At 44.6% G+C, this 26,072-nt stretch overlaps 1 protein-coding gene and 1 long non-coding RNA gene across 14 annotated transcripts in view; one reads left to right on the forward strand and one right to left on the reverse strand.

Annotated features, from left to right (window-relative positions):
* Positions 1-2,440, reverse strand: part of RCBTB2 (RCC1 and BTB domain containing protein 2) — an 86,134-nt gene extending 83,694 nt beyond the window's left edge. For 6 of the 12 annotated variants that reach the window (XM_065593781.1, XM_042842726.2, XM_065593733.1 and 3 more), the window contains exon 1: positions 1,654-1,926. The gene's annotated coding sequence lies outside the window, so the exon portion shown is untranslated. Of the gene's footprint in view, positions 1-1,653; positions 1,927-2,149 lie in introns of those variants that run through there. The other 6 variants (XM_042842728.2, XM_065593746.1, XR_010600804.1 and 3 more) reach the window with 5 other exon arrangements.
* LOC112059686 (uncharacterized) lies at positions 1,921-9,486 on the forward strand. Of its 2 annotated transcripts, XR_010600815.1 has the most exons (4): positions 1,921-2,211; positions 6,433-6,491; positions 7,285-7,330; positions 8,816-9,486. It is a non-coding gene; the product is annotated as an uncharacterized LOC112059686 (long non-coding RNA). The 2 variants fall into 2 exon arrangements; XR_006172730.2 differs by lacking the exon at positions 6,433-6,491 and having other exon boundaries at positions 1,927-2,211.
* The last annotated feature ends 16,586 nt before the right edge of the window (positions 9,487-26,072 follow it).

The raw sequence follows: 26,072 nt of genomic DNA on the forward strand, positions 1-26,072 counted from the left end.
CTACAACACCATTGAAGTCAACAGTGTTTGTGCTTACTCCCTTCAATGGATGGCATTTACTCTACTCCTCTTTATCAAGATGTGAAATGTCAGAATCTAGCTGGAACCTCTGATGCCAAGAGCTTAGAAGGATTGGATGTTTTTAAAGATAACAGAATTACAATCGTAAGGATTCATTTTGTTTGTGCAAAACAGTTGACAGTCTCATGCTTCAGGGCACAGGCCAGAATCTAAGCAAGGGGATAAGAAGAGGGTTTCCCATGTGTAAATTATTCCATAATTGCCCATTTGAGGATTTTGTTAATATTTTCCTGAAGTATCTAGTACTGGCCAATGTCAGAGGCAGATGGACTGCACGGACCAGGGATCTGATGCAGTATGGCAGGGGTTGGCAACCTCTGGCACGCGGCTCGCCAGGGTAAGCACCTTGGCGGGCCGGGCCAGTTTGTTTACCTGCTGCATCGGCAGGTTCGGCCGATCGCGGCTCCCACTGGCTGCGGTTCGCCGTCCCAGGACAATGGGGGCGGCGGGAAGCGGCACAAGCTGAGGGATGTGCTGGTCGCGGCTTCCCACAGCCCCCATTGGTCTGGGACGGCGAACCGTGGCTACTGGGAGCCGCGATCGGCTGAACCTGCAGACGCGGCAGGTAAACAAACTGGCCCGGCCCACCAGGGTGCTTACCCTGGCGATCCGCGTGCCAGAGGTTGCCGACCCCTGCAGTATGGCAATTCCTGTTTTCCCCATCTCTGATCCTGGATTCTGAGATAGCAGCAATGTCATAAAATGTGTTCCCATATGACTGTCAAGAAAGCTTTACCCTCTTCTGGTGGACTGAGGCCAAGCCATTGTAACCTAGCCCTTTGTGAGGTTCAGGCTGGACAACACGACTACCACAACTGGGGCCAACTGTGAAGGCCTCTCACACATTACAGCTACGTAACACAAAAAATTGCCAATGGGGAAAAAACATGCCTAAATTACTAAAAGCCATGAAATAGAATGGGAGAGTCAATATACAGTTAAATTCCAACAAGTCAAATCCTTTATATTGTGCTGCAAGTTTACACCGTGCTTAGCAATAGGCAAGGTGTACTAAAGCAAAAACAGAATAACTGCCCCCAAAGATCAGTATTATTATAGTTCTGTTTCATTGCAGAGTGGAGTACAGCGTGTTGAGGAAGAGGATGTTTTGAAATTGACGAACAGTGGAGTCGGAACTGGCTTCTCAAGTTGGGCCTCTAAAATTTTTGCAGCATCGGCCACATAAAAATAAACAGTGCTCTCCCTTACAAATCACATGCATTAGAGCTGAGCCCAGGAACAATATTGTTACATTATTGGCTGTCTGCCAATCCACAACATCCCAAATGGGCAGAGGCCCAGCAGCCTCCTCCACACACCCCCTGAAAGGCAGAAGCATTCAGTGAGGTGCTACCACGGCCCAGAGCCCTTCACTGGGCTCCCCACCTTCCTCTGCAGAGGCAGAGAATTAGGCTGAGCCACTGTAACCATAATGCATCCCACTGCCTCCCTAGCACAGTGGCAGGGGCTTCCTGGCCTCCACTTCACACGGCACCTTCCAACTGGCAGCGGTTAGTTTGGAGGAGCCCTGCACGCGACACCCTTTTTTGCGGCCACGCCAGGGCCGGGTACCTCAGAAACACGGGTCAGAACAGGCCCCGCTGGCTGCCTGCAGATCCGCTCACTGACCGTACGGCCCAGCCACCGCGACTCTCCCCCCGCTGAAGGGGCGTATGGGGGCGGGGGGACTGGGACTCCCTAAGAAGCTCTCTGCTGTAGCAGGCGGAGGCCAGGCCCGAGCGAGACAGGCTGAGCTGACGGCTTCAGCGGCAGCCCCCCCGCCACGCCTCTTTCCAGCAACGGCCCAGCCCCCCGACGCCCATGTGTCGCGACCGTTGCTCCCCCACCCCCTCGGGTGGCGCTGGCGCAGCAGCGGGCGGCTCGAGAGGGGGCGGGGGAACGTTCCTGTCAAACTGAACGTTCTGCGCCGCTGCTCTCAAAACGCTAACGGCCGCCGGGCCGCGCCGCGCCCTCAGCGCCTCTCCCCAGACAAAGGCGCGCGCAGGCTTCTCTCGCCGCAGCCCAAGGCGGGGCGTGAGGCGCTTGCGGCACCCCTTCCCCAGTTTACCTTCCACCCAGGCGGCGGCGGCGGCTCCTCTTCCTCCTCCTCCCCCCTTCAGTGAGACCAGAGTAGGTGCCGCTCTGCTCAGGCGCGTCCTCAGCCCGCGGGGGAGGAAGGAGGGAGCGTTTTGGCGCTTCCCACCGTTCACAGGCTGGCTGCGGCGGAGTCTTTAAACTCCCCTAGTCGTGGGGGGTATCGGCCTCAGCAGACTGGCCTAGCTCTGCCAGTGCCTGCGTGCGGGGAGCCTGGCCCCCTGCCCGGGCACGCCCGGCCCGCCCAACCGCCCCGGAGCTCCAATGGGGAGAGAGCAAGACGGGCGAGACCTAGCCCCGGCTCCCGCAGCCGTCTGGCCCTGTTAGGTGGCTACCAGCTCTTGGCTGCAGGCTCAGGGATGGATGTTGCCACGGCGCACCCTCTGCCATGGGAGGGGGCATCCCCTGGGCTCTGGGGTACAGTCAGCGCCTCTCAACACTTTCCCAGCTCCTGGGGTCGAAATGGTGGGTGAAGCCCAAGTTAAAGCAACTCCAAATGTGGGTGAGGGCTACAAACAATGTATCCCCCCAAGAAACAATATGCTGTGGGGTGCCAAGGAAACAGCTTTGGTAACAAGAAATGGGAGGGACACCACTTAGGGGTGGGATGTAGAGCCCAGCCCCAGATGATCCACAAGGTGTTTAGGCACCTAGCCCCCTGATTTAGGAGCCAGTGTCCCAGCTTTAGGAAGCACTGCGATCCATAAACCCCTCACTCAGCTGCTGCCCAACCCTGTAGGCACGTAAACTCGCTCAGCGCCTAAATTTTTGCTGTAAAAGTTCCTTAAGTGCCTGTGTGTCAGCCTCTGGACATAGAATCAGGGAATCGTAGCACTGGAAGGGACCTTGAGAGGTCATCTAGTCTGTTGCCCTGCATTCATGGCAGAATTAAATATTATCTAAACCAGGGGTAGGCAACCTATGGCACACATGCCAAAGGCGGCACGCGAGCTGTTTTTCAGTGGCACTCACACTGCCTGGGTCCTGACCGCCAGTCTGGGGGACTCCGCATTTTAATTTAATTTTAAATGAAGCTTCTTAAACATTTTAAAAACCTTATTTATTTTACATACAACAATCGTTTAGTTATATAGTATAGACTTACAGAAAGAGACCTTCTAAAAACGTTAAAATGTATTACTGGCACGCGAAACCTTAAATTACAGTGAATAAATGTAGACTCGGCACACCTCTTCTGAAAGGTTGCCGACCCCTGATCTAAACCATCCCTGACAGGTGTTTGTCTAAGATTCCACAACCCCCCGAGGCAATTTATTCCAGTACTTAACCATCCTGACAGGAAGTTTTTCCAAATATCCAACTTAAACCTACACTGCCCTTGCTGCAGTTGCTTCTTGTACTAAAGGTTAACGAAAACAATTTTTCTCCCTTCCTCTCTCCCTTGTAAGTTTTTAAGTACATAAAAGGTTATGTCCCCTTTTAGTTGTCTCTTCTCCAGACTAAACAAACCCAGTTTTTTCCATCTCCCATCATAGGTCATGTTTTTTAGACCTTTAATAATTTTGATTGCTCTTCTCTGGACTGTCTCCAATTTAGAGAAATGTGGTTCCCAGAAATGGACACAATATTCCAGTTGAGGCCAAATCAGCATGGAGTAGAGTAGAATTATTATTTCTTGTCTTGCTTACAAAACTCCTGCTAATACATCCCAGAATTATGTTTGCTTTTTTTGCAACAGCGTTACAAAAATGTTGGATGTTCACTCATATTTAGTTTGTGATCCACTATGACCTCCCAGATCCCTTTCTGCAGTATTCCTTCCTAAGTATAGGCACTGCTACTGCCCTATAGCCACCTGGATGTTTATCTCCTGCCTAAGTCACAGAGTGAGCCACGTACTGGGGAGAGACAGGCCTTTGCCTGCCTATCTCACCTGTGTGGCTCAATTTGGTAGGCATGCTTTGAGGCCGCACACCAGATTAGGTCCCATTCAAAATCAGGCCGCCACAGGAGGTGGTGCCAGTTCCCGTGCTCACCCTATAAGTTTTAGCACCATAGTTAGATCACTCACTTGAGATGTGTGGAGTCGGGATTCAATTCCCTCCTATCTGCCTGGTGGGGAGAAAGGATTTGAACAGGATATTTCCCACCTCTCAGGAAAATGCTCTAATCACAGAGCTATGGGATATTTTGATGTGAGGTTCCCTCAGTCTATTCTGTTGAAATAGTTCAACTAATTATGTATAAATAATTAAAGGAATTGGATCATGGGAGTGGTCCCTGAGTCTCCTACCTCCTGTGTAACCACTAGACTATAAAGTCATTCAGTCGCTAACCCTCTTTTTCTGTGACCCAATGACTTTAAGCAATCTGCTCACTCACATTGGTTCCTGCTAGAGAAATTGAGAGAGAGTGATGTATGGGTATAAAGAGTTGCTCACTTTTAAGAACTGCTCACAATGGCTTGTGCAAGGTAAAGTTGCAAGATAAAAACCATAATTTTTTGTGGCATTCTAATCAGGAAAACACTATAGCATTCCCCACAAGGTTCTGCTTCCTCTTTGTTTATTAAAAAAATAGCACTATACAATATCAATCAAGCCCACATTAAATAGACTAAGAACAGGCTAACTAATAGATCTCAAAAAGTAATTAATTGGGAATCATCATTGAATGAGGATGTTTTTAGTGGGGTTCCAAAAGGATTGGTTCTTCGAGTATTGGTACATGTGCATCCTGGTCTTGCTGCACATGTGCCCCACTCATAGCAGTTCCAAATTTTTTTGCCTAGCAGTGTCTCTTGGGGCTGTTACATACCCCCTATATACTTTCACACTCCTCTTCTGATGGCATAAAGGGCAGCATGGCCCCAACCTCCACCCGATTCCTTCTTACCTTCCATGGGAGCGAGGAGCACACTCTCAGCGTCCTCTTAGCTACTGTAGTCTTTATAGTTACTTAGTTGTTAGGGAATTCAGATGTAGATTTTTCTTTTATACTTTATTTTAGCCTGTTTGAAAAAAGTATATATATATACATAGTTAGTTAGATTTAGTCAGTCCCAATACCAGAGCTGAATCAAAATCATGCAATTTTAATACCTGCCCATCATGCAATACTGCCATGCCTTTAAAAAGGGGGGGCACGTTAAATGTATTTTTTGTTTAGGGGAACCTCACACTACCTCAAGATATGTAGTTTGCAAATCAAAACACACCCCAAAATCCAGAGAGATGCATTTGACCCTATTTGTAATGGAGAAATCCAGGAGAGGAGCATCTGGCTCTCAAGTTGTTCCAAGAGAAGAGTCTCCTGTTTTGTTATCAAAACCCCACTCATTGAGTGCGCCCTCAATGAGAAACATCACTCTGGGTTCCTGGGGAATGAAGAGATCTTATTCCTCTTCCAAATCTTCTAAGATTGTCTCAGATGCCCTCCGAGTAGTCAATTACCCACACTGCCCATGGAAGGAAGGAGCAAAGCACCAAGTCTGACAACTGCCACTGATCATAGTTTCCAATACCAAACAAGAAGAGAACAGAGTCATAATTCTAGACACTTTCCTAAGTGATCAAGGATGAAGCTGGTACCATACCCACCAGTCTCCTTGGTGCTGACCTGTACCATTCAAAATGGTTTCATGTTGACCAGCCATCGGTATTGATGCCTTCGGTACTGTCTGTTTTGTCATCCTTGGTGCTGATGCCAGGGTAGTTCTACAGCACCATTCTTCCTCACTTCACACTTAGGCATGGGATAGGCATCTGTACATATAGGGTAAGGCATCAGTGTGTGTGTCCAGAGGCAGAAACTTAGATGCAGAGGGAACATTTACAGTGCAAATTTAGGTACTGAGTTTAGGTGCTTACAGGATTAGGTGGCAGCAGAGAGTGGATTTTGTGGATAGCGGTGGTGCCTAAAACTGGGATTTAAGGCCCAGATTTTTAAAGATATTTAGGTATTGTTGTGCTCAGCATTGCATCACCTGTTTTAGAAGCCTGTTTCATTTTTAAAAGTCCCTTTTGCCTAAATCCTCTTTGAAAATGACACTTAGGCTCCTAAATCAGTTAGGCATTGCAACACTGAGTGAAGCAATGCCCAAATACCTTTAAAAATCTGGACCCTAGGTGCCTACATCTGGGGTTTATATGCCTTTGTCCCTTTGTGGATCTCACCCTGGCTCCCTCTATAGCATCAGGCAACTGACTTCTTTGTTTCAGTTTCTACATCTCTAAAATGCGATAAATAAAGACAAGACAAACACTACCACTAATAAAAAAAAGTTTATACATCTAGGAACCCTGACTCTTGTGAGAAAAGGTTAACACAGACCAACTGAACCTGACAGATCACAGGTATTCTTTCTAGATTGGATGTTTTTCTAAAAGATATGATCTTGGAATTATTTTGAGGAAGATCTATGGCCTGTGTTATTCAGGAAGTCAGACTAGATGATCACCATGAGCCTTTCTGGCCTTGGAATCTATGAAAAATCCATCATTCTATTTTCTAAGTGGTACATTATGAAAACAGAATATCTGGTTATGATTTATTTAGTATGGTTTATAAAGCAACATGTATGGACAAGAACCATATGTTCTACTGCCTGGTTCAGAGATGTCTTATAATGTTAGTCTTTAACAGGGTCTTTGTCTCATTAACTGCTTTTGTAGTGGAACAGTCTGTAATTGTGTAATATTACCCATTGTATTTAGACCTAACTAAACTTTTCCTACTACTGTTTTGAAATTACAATTATAATTCAAAGAAATAAACTTCTTTAATATTTTGGTTTGGGAAAAATGTCACAATGGAAAATTTCCTGATTTCTTCCCTCCTTTGAATATACCTATTTTGATACTTTTACTAATTTTTAAGTCTTTAGTCTGACTACATCCTTTTTTGAACTTTTGCACCAATATATGTTTCAGTAATGGGTTGATCCTGCATCATTAAAGTTAATAGGAGTTTTACTATTGACTTCAATGGAAGCAGGGCCTAATTTCATGCATGGTTGCATAGGTTGAATAAATTGGTTAATATAAAGGAAAAACTCAGGACTTCCTTAAAATTCTGATTTTAACATTTGTAAAGCAAACTTCAAGGAATACTATGGTAAATTTTGCAAACGTCTTTTGTTTATTAAAGGAACTGGACCTCAAAATGTATACAAAGAGCAAAGTTCAAGAAACAGGTAACTGGAGGGGAAATTTACTAAGAAAATAACCATTCTGTAAATGTCCTGTTATCTAATTCTTTGCAAAATGCTATTCCTAGCCCTACAGATAAGTTTTTCCACACAAAAAAGTTAGTCAGGAAATATTTTGAATAGCTTAACAACATTTCCTGATAAAAATTTTATCATTGCGTGATAAACATTTCCTGTTGGTGAGTTTTGTTGTAACTACTGTCATTTTGTTGTCTTCATTGCTATAATTAACACACGTCTGTGCTGACTGTGTGTGCCCATCCTGTCCAACAAAGCTTCAAGTATGATTTACATCTGGTTGTGACATGATATTCATAATATTCATTTTCTTTATCTCTTAATTTTTGTCTGCAATGAGAAACGAAATATTAAATCCATTTGGAGTTGTGATACGGGGGAGAGGCGGGAGAGTAGCTCCCTTTGATGGACACCCAGCCAGCCAGTTAGCTGTAAAATCCCTCTTGCTCTGTTCTCTGCTTGCTTTACCTGTAAAGGGTTAACAAGCCCACAGGTAAAAGAAAAGGAGTGGGCACCTGACCAAAAGAGCCAATGGGAAGGTAGAACTTTTGAAAATGGGAAAGAAACTTTCCCTTTGTCTGTTGTTCTCCAGAGAAGCAGGGGCAGAACAGCAATGCTATAAGCAGGAATGCTGTGTAACTTTTGAAACAAGTATGAAGAATTATCCTCAATACCTAGAATGAATCATTTGGTTAGGGAACGTTTAGATAAATATGATCAGGTTTATTCTTTATTTTGGCTTGTGGATCTCCTCTGTATTAACCCCAGATGCTTTTGTTAGCATATAACGTTTAAGCTGAACCCCCAAGAAAGGTATTTTGGTACTTAATTTTTGGAATTGCTCTTTTAAAATCTAGCAAAGCCTAAGTTCCAGATGCATTTTCTTTCTTTTTGTTTTTAATAAAATTTACCTTTTTTAAGAACAGGACTGGATTTTTGGTGTCCTAAGAGGTTTCTGCATATGTTGTTTAGTTAGCTGGTGGTCACAGCTAATATCCTTTGTTTTCTTTCTTAGCTCTTCCCCGGACGGGGGTGAAAGGACTTGAGGGTACCCCACAGGGAAGAATTCCCAAGTGCTCCTTCCTGGGTTCAAAGGGTTTTTTTTGCATTTGGGTGGTGGTAGCATTTACCAAGCCATAGTCAGAGAAAAGCTGTAACCTTGGGAGTTTAATACAAGCCTGGAGTGGCAAGTATTAATTTTTAGAATTCTTGCGGGTCCCCAGTTTCTGCACTCTGAGTGACAGCAGGGCCAGCTCTAGGTTTTTTGCCGCCCCAAGCAAAAAAATTTTTGGCTGCCCCCCCAGCCCTGAGCTCCCCCCCCCGCCCACCAGTGCCCCCACCCCACCCCCTGCCGCCCCAGCACTGGGCTCTCCCTTCCCCCCCTCCCCCACGCCCCCTGTCACCCCAGCACACAGCGGCCGAGCCCTGGCTCAGCTGTGACTCTGTCCCCAGGCAGGTGGAGCTGCTGGGCAGCGCGGAGCGGGTGTACCTCCAGGTGGGGGTGCAGCTGCGGGGCAGCGCGGAGAACACGGCCCCCTCCCTGGGCTTTACGGCGCTGCTGGTGGCCGAGGTGGATCAGTTCGTGCTCACCGCCCTCACCCCCGACATGCTGGCGGCCGAGGACCTGGAGAGCCCCCCGGACCTGCTGCTCTTCAGCCTCACCGCGCCCTGGCCCAGCCCCGGCGGGTGGGAAGGCGAGGATCTCCAGCTGCAGGGCTACCTGCTCAGCACCGACAAGCCCAGCCGGCCGCTCACCTCCTCACACACTCCGGGAGCCCCTCTCGTTGCCGCCGCAGCCCAGGCTCGGCTCCAGGGGACCCCGCTTCCCTCCCTCCCCGGCTCCTCACACACTCTGGGCAGGGCCGCCCAGAGGATTCAGGGGGCCTGGGGCAAAGCAATTTCGGGGACCCCTTCCATAAAAAAAAGTTGCAATACTATAGTAACATGTATTTGGAAATGTAAAAAATAACTAGTGAAATACATTAAAAAATTAATTTGTAATTATTTGAAAATACACTAAATACATTATTTAAAAACATTAAATGCTTTAATGGTATGTATACATTTGCAATTACATAATGGGCTGTTGCTGGGTGATGGTGATGGTTGGTGCCAATGGGCTGTCGCTGCCTGGGAGTGGTGCTGCTGTTGCCCAGGGCTGGGCTCTGGGTTGGGGGGTGCCCGGCTCACAGGGGCTGGGCTCAGGGCTGTGGGAAGATGGGGTTGGGGGATGTCCAGCTCAGAGGGGCTGGGCTCGGAGCTGGGGGTCAGGGCTGTGGGGGGATGGGGTCAGGAGGGTGTCCAGCTCAGAGGGGCTGGGCTCGGAGCTGGGGGTCTGGGCTGTGGGGGGGATGGGTTCGGGGGGGGTGCCCGGCTCGGAGGAGCTGGGCTCAGAGCTGGGGTCAGGGCTGTGGGGGGATGGGGTCGGGGGGGTGCCCGGCTCAGAGGGGCTGGGCTCGGAGCTGGGGGTCAGGGCCATAGGGGATAGGATTGGGGGGGTGCCCGGCCTCAGCCCCTTACCATTCCGCTTACCCCCTCTCCCGGACAGCGCTGCAGTGACATGGTGTCTCCAGTGGCGCCTGAGTTCCCGCTGCTCGGCCGCAGCCCCGCCCCCTTACCAGCTGAGATACCGGGGGATGGGGGAAGATGGAGGCAGGGGGAGCCTCCGACATACTCGTGGGGGCCCCTGCGGGGCCCAGGGAAAATTGCCCCACTTGCCCCCCCCCCTTGGCAGCCCTGACTCTGGGAACCCCTCTCGCCGGAGCCCGTGCTCGGCTCCAGGGGACCCCGCTTCCCTCCCTCCCCGGCTCCTCACATATTCTGGGAGTCCCTCTTGCCACCGCCGCAGCCCAGGCTACGGCATCAGCAGCAAGAGGAGCTCCCGGAGTGTGTGAGGAGCCGGGGAGGGAGGGAAGCAGGGCCCGGGATGCAGGGAAGATCTACTTCATGTAGATCTTAATTATCCAAGGCTAACTTGTATTGAAAAGGGGTCCTGCTGCCGCTGCCGTTTCAAGTCTCCCCAGGGCAGCACAGTGTTTCCCCGAGTGGGCTGTGCAGGGCGCCACCGGGCTGGGCAGGGGGCGTGGATCCCGGCTAATGCACTGATAGGGCGAGTGGCTGGGCCCGGGCTGGCTCCCGGCGATGCCTCTCCAATCAAAAAAATTAAAAATAAAAGGGGGGGGCGGAGTGCCGCCCCTTAGAAAGTGCCGCCCCAAGCACATGCTTGGAGGGCTGGTGCCTAGAGCCGGCCCTGAGTGACAGAGTGGGGATTCAGCCTTGACAGGAGTGTTGTGAGAGTTGGAGAACTCCAGAAGTATGGAGGTTCCTCAATGTTTCTTCTGAGGCATTACCATAAGTGAACTCAGTGATTCCATAGTAGCTTTAACCAAGAAGGTAGGACTTCATGTAGATCTTAATTATCCAAGGCTAACTTGTATTGAACAGTGTCTTGGAAGGTGATCAAAAGAAATGCCTTTTCCTGTCCAGCCTCAAGGATATTATTAGTGCTTAACAAATAAATAAATAATAAAATTTAGCTATCTTTTTATTCAACAGAATTTGTTATGCATATTTGCAGTTATATCTGATTACTTTAATGATAAATATGACAGAAGTTATGTGACGGGTTGGGTCACAGAATCTCCCTCAAGACTATCACTAGATGTGCTGAGATATCACTGAGAACAAACCCCCCTGCCAGAAAAGGCTTCCCTCCACTCCCGTCTTGCTGAGCTAGACACACCAGTCGGCTCCAGCACAGACCAAGAGGTTGGGCCACGCCCCCCTGCAGTTCACAGAAACTAAGATTCACTTAGCCCAGGGGCTTCTCAGTTAACAGGGACTTTCTCAGTACCAAGTAGTCAGTCTTTCTGGGAGACTAAACCCTCAATAAATCTGTTTTACTCTGTATAAAGCTTATACAGGGTAAACTCATAAATTGTCCGTCCTCTATAACACTGATAGAGAGATGTGCACAGCTGTTTGCTCCCCCAGGTATTAATTATTTACTCTGGGTTAATTAATAAACAAAAGTGATTTTATTAAGTATAAAAAGTAGGATTTAAGTGGTTTCAAGTAATAACAGAACAAGGTAAGTTACTAAGTAAAATAAATCAAAATACGTAAGGCTAACTTAATACACTAAGGATCTAGTTACAAATAATAACTTTTCACCCTAGATGTTATCTCAGGTACAATCCTTTTCAGACCAACATTGTAATTTATGGCCTGGGTCCAGCAATTACTCATACCCCCATAATTACAGTTCTTTGTTCCAGTTCCTTTCAGGCATCTCTTTGGGGTGAAGAGACCATCTCTTGAGCCAGCTGAAGACCAAATGGAGAAGCTTCCAGGGCCTTTTATATTCTCTCTCTTGTGGGTGGAAGCCTCTTTGTTCTTCTGTGCAAAATCAGAGCAACAAGATGGAGTTTGTAGCCACCTGGGCAAGTCACATGTCCATGAATGATTCAGCTTTTTGTAGGCCAATGCCATTGTTTACATGTTAGTTTGAACGTTCCCAAGAAAGCTCAAATGTGATTGGCGTCTCCCAAAGTCCATTGTTAGTTAAGTACTCCCAATTACTTGAATAGCCCCTTCACAATATATTGGCCAAACCTCCCTTATGTATTGCCTACAGCAAACACTTCAAATACAAGCATAGAGCCAATGCTCATAACGTTAGATATAAAAATGATACATGCATACAAATAGGATGAATATATTCAGTAGATCATAACCTTTGCAAAGATATGTTACATGGCATATCTAGCACAAAACATATTCCAGTTATGTTATATTTACACTTATAAGCATATTTCCATAAACATATAGAGTGCAACGTCACAAGTTACATCTGATGGTCATTTACACTAAGGCCTGGAATGATGAATTTCAAGAGTACCTATCTGGATGGCTCGTTATGGCTACCTACCTTAATGTAAGGGTATGTTTACACTTAAAACTCTACAGTGGCATAGCTGCAGGTGCACCACTATAGTGCTGCAGTGTAGATACTATAGTGATGCAGGGGTGGGGCACAGTTCTCGTTGCTGTAGTTAATCCACCTCCCCAAGGGGCAGTAGCTAGTCAACAGAAGAATTTTTCCATCACCCTAGCACAGTGGTTCCCAACTGGGGTTTGCGAACCCCTGGGGGTTCATGAATTGTTACAGGAGGTTCTCAGGGAAAAATTCCCTAATAGCGGACAGAGCTGTCCCAAGGGACTCCGGGCAGCATGGGGCCAGCAGCCCGGAGCCCCAAGACTTCCAAGAGCTAAGCAGATCAAAGCAAGCATCTCTCTCACACTGAGGAGACTTCACCTCCCTTTCCATTTCTGATAAGGAGTCTTGAAGGTTGATATTTTTTGCTGTTTTTAAAATTAAATAGGCAGCTAGTATTGTTTTTAAAATTATTATGAAGAACAAGTTTAAGCTTTGTTGTAACATGCGTTGTTTGTCTGGACTGCTCAAGACCTGAATGCTTGTGTAGGAGGAACTCTTTGGCCTTGGCTACACTTACCCGCTAGTTCGGCGGCTGGCAATCGAACTTCTGGGTTCGACTTATCGCGTCTAGTCTGGACGCGATAAGTCGAACCCGGAAGTGCTCGCCGTCGACTGCGGTACTCCAGCTCGGCAAGAGGAGTACCGCGGAGTCGACAGGGGAGCCTGCCTGCCGAGTGTGGACCAAGGTAAGTTCGAACTAAGGTACTTCGAACTTCAGCTACGTTATTCACGTAGCTGAAGTTGCGTACCTTAGTTCGAATTAGGGGGGTAGTGTAGACCTGGCCTTTGAGTTGGCTTCTTAAATACCTTCATGCTGTTTCACATCTGATATTCCTTGATGAAACATAGGAGCCTTGTCTTATAACAGGCTTATTCAAAGTGATACAAGCTACGAAAGTGAGATCTTGGAAGAGTGTTGCCGTTTTCATAATACAATAAAATACTGTAATGATAAATAATAATTAATAATACATAGTGTGTAATAAGCATGTCACAAAAACAAATTTTATATTTCCAAGATCACTGCTTTTATAATTTATACTCAGGTAAAGGAGAAAATCCCTGAAAATATTATTTTTAAGAGGGGGTTCACAAGACTTGACATTTTAGTGAAAGGGGTTCACAGGTTGTTAACGTTTGGGAACCACTGCCCTAGCACTATCTACACCAAGGTTTAGGTTGGCAGAGCTATGTCTCTCAGAGACATAGGATAATAGGACTTCATATTTTCATAAATAAGAATTTTTCATAAATAAGACTTCATACATATGAATTTCATTATTATTTATTCATAAATAATTTCATTATTATTATTTATAAATAAGAATTTCATTATTTCATATATAAGACTTCATAAATAAGATTTTTTCCATTGCCCTAGCACTATCTACACCAAGGGTTAGGTTGTCATAGCTATGTCTCTCAGAGACATAGGACAATAGGACTTCATATTTCTAATTTTAGATACAAGAATGATACATACATACAAATAGGATGAACACACTCAGTAGACTATAAGCTTTGTAATGATACCTTACAAGAGACTTTTTGCATAAAGCATATTCCAGTTACATTATATTCACTTTACAAGTATATTTTCATAAAGCATATGGAGTACAACATTACACCCTGGTGTTACCATGTCCCATTGCTTATCATTCCACCAAGTTTTTCTGATTCCTATTATATCAATATCCTCATTTAATACCAGGCATTCAAATTCACCCATTTTAATATTTACACTTGCATTTGTATACAAACACTTAGAAAATTTGTCAATATTTAGTTGTTGCCTTCATGTAATGTAACTGAATGGGACTCATTTTCATTTGACTGTTTCTCTTCAGTTCCTACCTGTACTTTATCGACTTATAGTCTCTCCTCTTTACTAAGATACAGAGAATCCCCATGACTGAACCACATACTCCTCCACACCTGTCAGCTTTCCCCCAGCCCCTACTTTAAAAACTCCTCTACAACCTTTTACATTTTATTTACCAGCATTCTGGTTCCATTTTGGTTTAGGTGAAATCCATCCTTCCTATATAGGCTCCTCCTTTCCCAAAAGGTTCTCCAGATCCTAATAAACCTAAATTCCTCCTCCTTATACCATCATTTCATCCATGCATTGAAACCCTGCAGTTCTTCCTGACTAACTGACCCTCTACATGGAACTGCAACCATTTCAGAGAATGCTACCATGGAGGTAATGGACTTTAATCACTTACCTAGCAACCTCAGTTTGGCCTCCAGGACCTCTCTCTTACTTTTTCCTGTGTCATTGGTACCTACATGTATCACAACCACTGGCTCCTCCCCAGCACTTCAGATAAGTCTGTCTAGATGTCCCAAGAGATCCTCAATCTTTGCACCCGGCAGACAATTCATCATACAGTTGTCTCGTTCATCACGGACCCAACTGTCTATATTCCTAATAATCAAATCCCCATTACTACTTTCTGTCTCTTCCTAACAACTGGGGTCCCCTCCTCCGGAGGGACAGCCTCAGTGTGAGAGGATACCATGACATCATCCGAAAGGAGGGTCTAACTGTGGGATTGTTTCCCTCTGCTCTAGTTTGATGTTCTCCTTTCCCAAGACTTTCATGCTCCTCAGCAGCACAGAGGCTGCCAGACTCGGGGTGGGACCCCTCTATTTCTGTCCCGGAAAGTCTCATCAATGTACTCGCTGTCTCCCATAGCTCCTCCAGTTCAGCAACTCTGGCCTCACAAATGCATACTCTGTCTCTGAGGGCCATGAGTTGCTTGAACTGATTGCACACATATGCCCCATGCCCTGTCCACTAGGCAGGTAATCATGCATGTGGCATTCAATTAAATAAACCGGATAGTCCCCATTCTACTGCTGGACTCCTGCCTGCATTATTGTTACTCTTGCAGCTTTTTGTTTTGTTTTTTGTTTTTATTTTTTGTTGGGGAGAGGGTTATTGGCTCGAGGTTAGCAAATGTTAGGTGTATCTGGCTCTCACACTCCCTCGCAAAATTCCTCTGTTTCCTGATCCAGTTTACTAGCTGCTCTGGTTGCTTAGGAGCTGGCTTTTTAAACCCTTGTTCTCCCTGAGTAGCCCTGCTCCCTTTTTAAGGGACCTTAAAGGGATTAGGGACCCTAAAGTCTAATTGTCTCCCTGCTGTCTGGTGATTTATACAGTAGCAAAGGCTTTCAATGCAAATGTTCAAATATTTCCTTATAATATGGGATACTTATTTATAAACGAGATTAATGCATGCACCAAGTCACAAGCATTCAATAAAGTCTAAATACTAAACACATTCTTATAATTGTAATACTACTAATATACAGGTGAGCCAGACTGATTTCAGCTATGGAGTTATACCTATCTCATAGAGCTGGAGGGACCCTGAAAGGTCATTGAGTCCAGCCCCCTGCCTTCACTAGGGGAACCAAGTACTGATTTTGCCCCAGATCCCTAAGTGGTCCCCTCAAGGATTGAGCTCACAACCCTGGGTTTAGCAGGCCAATGCTCAAACCACTGAGCTATCCCTCCCACCAAAAGCTAGGTATTTGTTTGTATTCAACTGAGGCATGGTGACCTTGGCCTGAGCTGGCACGTGGTCTGCTAGCATCACAGTAGCAATAAACTGTAGGTAATCCAATACAAAACCTATCTATAGTTGCAGCCATTATTATCATTTCCAGGTGTTCCCTAGACCAGGCGATTCAGAGACATCTCTTTTGACCTTAATACATGAATCAGTGATAAATTCTGTACTGCAAATATAAAAGCTATGGTACTGTGTATACATTCAACTGTAAATTGTCCACTAACTTCAGCTTGGTTATATACATATATGCTATGGCAAGATTAGTCAATTGCTAAATTTACACTATGGCTAGTTTGTTTTTATTATATGATACTGTTTAGCATTGGTTTTAAAATAGGTGTCTGATGAGAAGCTTACGGAATAGGTAGTGTGCCAGATAATAACATTGAGATCTAGTGTCTGCAGAGTTTGTACTTATTTGGCACAATGTTATTGTGAAAAGTCTATATTTTTTTCTGTACAATAAACCTCCCTTACCTCTTGCAACAATTCATGAGGTACTCAATAGGTTGTAGAAAAAAATAATAAAGCCAAGCAACAAACTATATATTAAAGAACAAGATACGTATTGGTAAGAAATAAGAAACTTCCTTTTTTTTTTAATTATCACTAGAAAGCAAACTTGCATGACAGATTGACAGAACCAGGTAATACATATTATTCTTATTCACAGAAATTAGAGGACACCTGATCTTTTTTCTCACTTTCGTGACAACACTATTATGTTTTACTCTTCCTCTGAGAAAATTTTCACTTCTTTAAAGAAAGAAAAATGGCCCTGTTGTGGCCAAGCAGCACTTTAACATAAATTGTTCTTTATTGGTTTATAGTGCATCTGTCATGTGTATCAAGGTGCTATAGAATATAACACCACAAAACAGATAGCAATAAATGTCTAAAAATAATAAGCGGAAAGGAATATTTAAGATGCACTTAAAAAATACAAAATGCATTGGTTTGAAGAATTCCACCCAGCTACATATGGAGGTCTTTTTAGAAGCAGATGGCAATATTTAGTAATAGACTATGCAGAAAAATCAGTTAAATAGTGAGTCAGAATGAGGGTGAATCTATTAAGCAACAAATTAATTACACAATGTATCAGCTATGGAACATATCAGTTATGCAGTCCTATCTATAAGAATCACATCTATAAGAAATGAATCAATATGTAGAGAAGCAATAGCACAAAGAATCAAATATAGAGCAGGCCGTTTAAACCCAGAATGGAAATAATAGGCAGGCAATAAGGCCAGGCTCCACAAAGGGACTTAGGCATTGCAATGCCAAACATTTAGGTGCCTATAGGGTTGCCAACTCTGCCTGAAGCTATTCCGAGAGATTCCCCCCCCCCCCCCCATGACGTAATGTCATTTTCTTACAATATTCTATTAAAATCTCCTGGATTGCCTTCAATAGTCACTGGGAGATCGATGCTGATTCCAGGAGACTCCAGGCCAATCCTGGAGGGTTGGCATCCCTAGCATGTCTAGAAAATCACTGGAACAACAATGGGATCTACAAAGCCTATGCTAGACACATAGACCCAGCTCCTCAAAGATCCTAACCGCCATTGATTTCAGAACCTTGTAACAGGGTGTCTTGCCCTATAAGAGCTGGAGTGCCTGGAGTTAGCCAACCCTGATGGCTGAAAGAGGCGCACCTTAGAGGGATCAGGTGCTTTGCTTATAAAGAGAAGCTGGAGGGAGGGGGAATGCTCGTGGATCAGAGACTGCTAGGAGTGAGTGGGCTCTAGTAAAGGGTTCTGGGAGTTAGATATGAGACTCCAGCCAGATAGGAGTTGAGTTTGGGAATGCCCTGCCAACACACGAAAGTTCCCAGGCAGGAAAGCCTGGGAAGAGGAAAAAAAATGTTTGTTTGTTGGACTTTAATTTGAGACTTTGAGTTTTATTTTGAGCTTCGTATGTGAATAAATCCAGACCCCTAGGAGGGGTATTCTGACCACAGAAAAAGTGTGTGGAATCTGTATAAAGGCTTCTTAAGATCAAAACAATGTGGATGCTGCAAAGGGATCTCTGGCAATAAGGAGATGCACAGAATCAGCCAATCCTGTTACAAGCATAAATACCTTTTGAGGATCTGGGCCCTAGGCTCCCTATGCAATGAATGGGGAGAGATTGAATGGGATCTGCAAAACCCAGCCCACTAGATGTGAAGCTGCATAAGCTAGCCAATGGGAGATGCTGATCAGAGGGTCATGTCCTAAGCCCTTCTCTTCCTAGGGAGATAGGTGCCTTAGGCATCTATCTTGCTTATGAGCCAGAAGCAGGAACCTCTTTCCTGGAGTCAGGTAGCTTAGGTGCCTAAGCCATTTCTTGTAAGAACCAGAGGAGGTAGTGGTGGTACTGACACCCGCTGCATTATAATTTTTAGCCCAGTGGTTAGAGCACACACCTTGGAAGTGGAAGACCTAGTGGTGATTCCCCCCTCTGCCTGATGGGGAGAAAGGATTTGAACAGGGGAGTCTCCCACTTCTCAGGGTAAATACTTATATAGTCGTTGGACCAGAGAGAGAGAAATTCTATAGCCAGATCCAGCTGCCCTGCTCCAATGCCTATTTGTCCAAAGTGGAACAGCTTCAACAGGAGAGATTGAGGGAGCTCTATATCAGCATATGCCATAGCCCAGTGGTTAGGGCACTCTCCTGTGGGGTAAGAGATCCTCTATTCAAATCCTTTCTTCCCATCTCTGATGAATACTCTAACCACTGAAATGTAAGTTGGGGTACTACCACCATCAGTCTGAGCTCAAGTGCCAGATAGGGTCCCACGAGCAAGATAGTATCTTCTCTGCCTATCTTCTCCTGGTTTGTGGATTGCACTGGGACTTAGTGGGCAATAGTCATCTGGGCATTTTGAGCAAGGCAGCAGCATACATGTACCGAGGCAGAAACATAGGCACTTAAGGAACTTTTACAGCAAAAATTTAAGCACCAAGTGAATGTAGGTGTTTACGGAATTAAGCAGCAGCTTAATGAGGGTTTTGTGGATTGTAGTGGCACCTAAAACTAGAACTTGGGTGTCTAAATCTGGGGTTTAGGTGCTAAGTACCTCTGTGGATCTGGACCTAAGACAACAGCAAGGTACTAGTTCCTCAATAACGAGATCAGAGGGTGAGTGACATCAGCCGTAGATAACATGAGTTGTAAAGTTATGCCTAGTTACAATCCTACTACTGCTTGGTTGCTGTGGCCATCCCCTACAGAAAGCAGAGAGAAAAGGAAAGAGGATCCACAAAGGTTTTGGCCAGAAGGCTGGGGATGCTTGAGGTAATGAGTTCCACTGGTTAAATATGTATTCTAGAGAAAATTTTTCTCCTATCAATTTTAAATTTGCTGCCTTTCAATTTTATTGAAGGTCCCATTGATTTTGTATTATGGTTTACCTACTCTATACCTGTCATAATGTTGTATACCTTCATGTCCCCTCTTATTCATCTTCTCTCTAAACTAAACAGTCATAATATTGTCAATTTCTTCTTCAAGTGATGGCCCTGTAGGTGCTCCTCTTCAGGTGTCTGTGCCCTCCCTGTGCCTTTGATCTGAGAATTTCAGCAGCAGTGCCTGTTCAGATCGTGCATGTGCTGTGCCCATCTTGCAGTGTCATTGGTGCCTCATCCAGAGTGCACGTCCCGACCCCTCTCAGTTCCTTCTCAGCTGTCCTCAGCCTGAGATGGAGCTCCCAGCAGTGTCCCAACCATTAGCTCATTTAGAACTTAAAATAGCTAGTTTAGAGTAGTTTTAGCTTAGTAGTTAGATTACTTACCTTTTTTCTTCCCTGTTTACTCTATCGTTAAAAATGTTTTTTTCTTCCTTCTTTGTTCTATTCCCTCATCAATAGATTAGTTAGGGCGAACCACTGCTGTTCGAAGCCATGCCCAGGTCACTGGGCTTCAAACACTGCCTTTCATATTGGGAGGTTATTCCAGTATTGGACAGGCACTCTCAATGTGTCTGCTGCCTCGGTGAGTTGCACATTCCTCAAAAATGCGCTCATTACAGCAATTTAAAAGCTTGAGCCAGGAGAGACAGAGACCTGCATTTCAAACTCATACTCATGGCGAAGTCCCTGAGACCGGCATCAGATCCTGGCCAGCAGACCCCCTCTGGACAAGGAAGGTGACGAGGAAAAAAGCAGCAACTTCTCCTCCCACAGAGCTGATGAAAAAGAAATGGTCCCCAGCTCGTTCTCTCCTCAGTACTGACCGCACCGGGGCCTCTGCAGATCCCAAGTGCACAGGTTCGGAGTCAAGAGGCAAGAACAAACCTATCTCCTCCGCCATGGCACCATTGAACTGCCTAAAGAGGCAGCACTGAGACCTTCACCACAGACTATGCCACCTCCACCTGCTCCGACCTCCATATTGGCACTGATGGCTGCAACTGTAACGGCTCCATCGGCACTGACTACTTTGCTGCTGAAACCATTGGCACCAACTACTGTGGCGCTGAAAATATACTTCCTTCACCATAAAGACTTATTGGTATCATCACCGATGGGTCTCCAATGTGTACAGTACCAGCCCAACCTGCTTCACCACTGGGCCCTCCATTTTCCAGCAAAGAGGAAGATAATGAGGAGGAGGGTGTTTTCTCATCACACCACCGTGACCGACCGACAGTAACGGTAGAGGTCTCATTACAGACAGGACATACAGCCATGATCTGGTCACCCATAGATGGCCCCACCTATGCCTTTCCCCACACAGTAACTTTATTAGGACCCTTATAGAAGGTAATACAGCAGGCCCCTCAGGCCCTATAGGGAAGGGATTAGATCTCCACTACCCTCGGTGCCTGCACCAACAGAGCCTTTTGAGGAGACCTATGAAGAATGGGAGGAGACCCTGGATCGGGACAGTACACCACCTACCAATAATTCCTACTCTTCCCTAGACGAAGCCATAATGCCTCCACTATTGACAGCCACAGATGATTTTAAACATTTTCAGGAACTTTTTCTATGAGTGGCAGAATGACTGGAGATTCCTCTCGAGGAAACCCCAGAGTCCCAACATAAACTGTTGGACATCCTGCAGACCTCCTCGACTTCAAAGATAGCACTTCCAATTAACGATGTGCTCATGGAACCAGCCAAAAACATTTGGCAGACCATGGCTACAATACCACCTACCTGCAAGAGGGCTGATAAAAAGTATTATGTCCCTTCAAAAGGCATGGACTTTCTTTTTTCTCAACCCGCACCAAACTCTGGTCATTGATGCGACCAACTAGCGCAGCAGGCGACATCAATTTAGAGCCACTCAAAATGACAAGGAGAGGAAATGACTAGACCTTTTTGGCTAAAGGGTCTACTCATTAACAGCTTTGCAATTTAGGGTTGCCAACTATGCGGTACTAATGGCAAAATACAGCCATGTCAATTACTCTAAACTTGCAGACTTTATTAATGACATCCCGGAAGAAAAAAGGACCATATTTAAATCAATTTTGGCCGAAGGATAGCTTGTAGCCAGAACCGCTCTACAGGCATCCTAGATGTGGTATCCACAGCCACTGCAGCTCTCATGCGCCGAGCATCCTGTTCCACTCCTCTGGTTTCCCCAGAGAAATACAATCTACGATGGAGGATCTCCCCTTCAATGGCCAGAAACTGTTCCCCTCGAAGACAGATGAAGTCCTCCACACCATGAAGGACTCCCAAGCAACTTTCCACACATTGGGAATATACATGCTTGCAACCAAGTGAAGACCCTACCAGCACACCAGGTACACTCCTTATGCCCAATAACAGTGACAATATGAGAGACAGAGACCGCAGAGAGATCAGCTGCAATCATCAGCGTCTCAATCATCCTCTGGGAAACAATAGTTTTGAGAGTTTGGGCAAGGTCTGAACAACCTCCCCCATCCACCAGAGCTGACAACATTGACCATCTCCCACTTTGAATAATGTTTGACCACCTTCTAGTTTGCGTGGGCACGACAAGACTGGGGGGTAATATGGATTTAGGAGCCTAAAGTTAGGCTATTAAAAAAAAAAAACCTAGGGCAAATATAATCTTACCGAAGTCCTAAATATCTAAGTACAATTGTTTTAATTCATTCAGAATCATATGAATTGTGCCTTTAAATAAATAAATTGAGGTATACCTATCTCATAGAACTGGAAGGGACCTCGAAAGGTCATCAAGTCCAGCCCCCTGCCTTCACTAGCAGGACCAAGTTTAAGTAAGTTAATAATCAAATAGATCACCTAGAATTCTTCACTATGTATATGGAAAAATGAATTCCACAATTATTCCTTAGTTTTCATTTTTGTCTCCTAGTTACATTTTCTCCTTCATAACACACAGTGCCATTACAGTATATTTCTAATTTTGTGTTATTACTGCATCTAATAGCTTCAGGCACAGTACTATAGAAGCTTATAAGTGGCACATAATTACAAGATTATGAATAGTTTAATAACAGGGAGGTAAAACAAAACATAAAACTGTCTTTTGTTTTTTTAAATATAAAAGCAAGTTTAGTGTCCTTGAAATATTCTGGGTTGAGACCCCTAGAAAATTGTCATATTGATCCACAGAACGGGTAAAAAGACAAGGAGTACTTGTGGCACCTTAGAGACTAACAAATTTATTTGAGCATAAGCTTTCGTGGGCTAAAACCCACTTCATCATTTTAGCCCACAAAAGCTTATGCTCAAATAAATTTGTTAGTCTCTAAGGTGCCACAAGTACTCCTCATTCTTTTTGCTGATACAGACTAACACGGCTACCACTCTGAGAACAGGTAAGCAGATCAATGATTATGCAGACTTCCACCATGCTGCTCTCTCTATTCTTCAATACTAACCTTGAAGGACTACTGTTATTGCGGACAGTTCAGTCCTCAGGTTCTTTCTACTGAGACTGCTAACAAGAGCGCCAGTTATGTGGTGATTTGTTGTGGTGTGGGCATGTCCAGAAGAAATGGGACAGTGATTACTGTTTCATATCAAATAATAAATGAGCAACCATCAAATACCAGTAGAAACCACCCTGTACCAGATTTAAAAACAATTTATTTTTAACACAACAATTATTTTAAAATACAGCCCTGTATTTCCTTCCCAATATTAAAAATGAGGAAACAAAGTGCACAGATGGAGTAGACAGTAACAGGAATGGCTATTTCACAATTATAGAATGAGTTGATCTTTGTTGTTTCTTCTCTATTGTGAAATAAAGTGGTAAGGAGAAGAGGTAAATATTCATTAAACAGCCTTCTAAGTTGGCCTTTGTGCTTGATTTGGATGAGTCGACCATTCTTTAAGTGCATCCATCTCTTTTAATTAAAGGGATGAAGTTTTACAGAAGGAAATTCATAACAACTCCTGAATAAACAAACATTTGTGTGCTAAGACCTTCAGGCTTTTCTGTTATTAAGTGATGGGCCTGTACAAAAATCCCAGGTCTGAAACTCACTGAATCTTTTTAGGAAGTTCAAATTGTGATTTGGATTCAGTTTCTGGTCTATTCCCATCTCAACCATTTATAGATTCATAGGGATAAATTCAGAAGTCTTTAATTATTGCTCAGTTTTATTTAGTCTCTACTCATACAAACTCTCTGAGTAAAGACTGAGTAAAAGCTGAATAAGAATATCAAGATTTGTCCCACAGGAGCTATAGATGGAAAACTAAATCTATTCAATCTATTCCCCTACCAGTATCATGAGGACTGTTGCATACAGAACATTCCCAAAACCAGATAACTCCAGCAAAGGGGATTTGGATTTTTCCCTAACTCCCAACCTTTAAATTTTCAGTTGCTCAATTTCATAGTGGAGAAAATGAAGTGGAGAAAATTAAAAGCCGTTGTTTTCAAAAGTTCATGCTACTTTGGGTCCCTCAATTTTTGGCTGCACAAGTTAAGATATTTAAGGCCTGATTTAATATCAGGTTCACTTTCTAAAGTTCGAATAATGTTGTGAGTGGTATGCATCTTTGAAAACTGTTCCACTTAATTGGTGCCTTACTATGAATTTTGGTGCCTAACTTTAGACACTCAAGATTGAAAATTTTGCCAAACTGTCTAAGGTTTGCAACTCAAAAACTGAGGCACCCAAATGTAGTGAACACTTCCAAAAAGAACTACTCACTACTATTCCAATGGCATATCCATCAATCCATGCTCTCATGATAAGAAATAACTGGTCTACCATTAGTATATTCTCATAGATTTGCTTATTCTCCTTATTGTTTAGTGAGTTCTTTTTTTCTCTAGGAGCCCAATCCAGTAGTTCTTTATCAAGAACGTTCCCTGACTGAAGTCAAAGAAGACTTTATCTGCATAAGGCCTGCAGAATTTGGCCATATATTAGTGGAGGGAGGTCAATGGTAGCCTCTCTCTTTCTGCTGCTGAATGTGGAACACTGCCTCTCCTTCCCAGTAGCTAACAATGGGGAAATGGGGAAGAGAAAGAGAGGTTGAGCCCCACCAGAGACTGTTCAACTACTAGGCTCCTTTACCTTCTCAGTTCTTCTTTTCTCTGACCCCTGCAGAGTGGGCTGAAAGTTGAAGTGAAAAAGAGGAACTCTCTCCTTATCCCAAAGCTGTGAGAGAAGTGTGCTGTCAAACCCTCCCCACCCCTCAAAAAATTAGCAGTATGCATTTATAAAGTTTTTCTTATAACTCTTTAAGGAGCCATAATTTACTATACTGTTCATCTTTTATCCTTTCCCTGCATGCCTTAGCTGACTCTACACTGTAAATCCTCATTTCATTTGGTCCTCCATTTTCTATTGTTCTTTGATTTAATTTCCCTGAGCAGTCATTTATAAAATCATTACTGGCTTTAGTCCTTTATTAGCTGCTTCTTATTTTCTTCTTCAGTACAATTGAAAAATGCATTTTAATCATAATGGGCCAAATTCATTCTTGATGTAATTCCACTGAAGCCAATTTAGTTAAATCAAGGATGAATTTGTCCTGATGCCTTTAAAATACTCCAGCCTCCAATACCCTTTATTTTTAATGTGGTAGTTCCACCCACTTGATCCTGCCCACTGAGTGCTTCTCAAATATTTATGGAATTATCCTCACAATCCTCCTGTGAGATACTGAAGTACTATCCTCATTTTTTACAGATAAGATGAGCCATAATGTGAGTTGCCCAAGACAGAAAGGAAGTCTCTGGCACAGCCAAGAATTTAATTGAAATCTCCTGGGTTCCAGATCAGGGCCTTAACCACCAGATCATTCTATCTCCCCCTTGTTTACTGACTTGGGAAAAGAGTTCACAAACATATGAGCTAATGCTTAGATATATGAATGTAAGAATGAGTGTATAGTATCAACATTTTTAAGGGACTCAGTGAGGAGAATACCTTTGGGGGAACTAATACAATGTATTAAGCAGTCGGACTATAGACACACTCTACTTTGCAAAGCCCACTAAAATTATTTGGGGTTACCCAAAACTAAAATTAATATCTTAGTTATACTCTATTGCCCTAATTTCAAAAGGGCATATCTGTGTCAATGCACCACACCCAAGAATTTATGCATGCAAATCAGGTGTGCAATTACCACACACATTTTGCATAAATAAAACAGGATCTTTGAAATGCGTTCCCTTCTAAACTAAGGTTACAATATTTCAATAATACTGGTGCAGGGCATGTGTCTGCACAAAAGATGATGTGGCAGGTTAAGTCTACATAGTCTGAAACCCTGGTAGTTCATGCAAATCTAGCCAGGGCCGGCTCTAGGCACCAGCAAAGCAAGCAGTTGCTTGGGGCGGCAAATTTGCAGGGGTGCAAAAACCCAGCAGGGGAGCTGAGAACCAACAGGGGGCCCTGGGAGCTGTAGTTCCTTGGTTAGCTCCCTGCCTGTAGAGCCAGCCCTGGAGCAGGGAAAGAACTACATTTCCCAGCAGTCCCTCGGCCGCAATTAACAGGAAAGGGAGGAGGAAGGAGTGTGGCACTGAAACCTCATGCTGCAGCTTGCTGTGAATGGTAGGGACAGAGCCACCTCTAGGTTTTTTGCTGCCCCCCACCGCAGCCCTGGGCTCCCCCCACACCTCTGTGTTGCCCAGCCCTGGACTCTCCCCCGCCCACACCCCCTGCTGCCCCAGCTCTGGCCCCTACTTGCACCCCCTG

Source organism: Chrysemys picta, chromosome 1 (genome assembly GCF_011386835.1).
Source record: "Chrysemys picta bellii isolate R12L10 chromosome 1, ASM1138683v2, whole genome shotgun sequence".
Taxonomy (NCBI): Eukaryota; Metazoa; Chordata; order Testudines; family Emydidae; genus Chrysemys; species Chrysemys picta.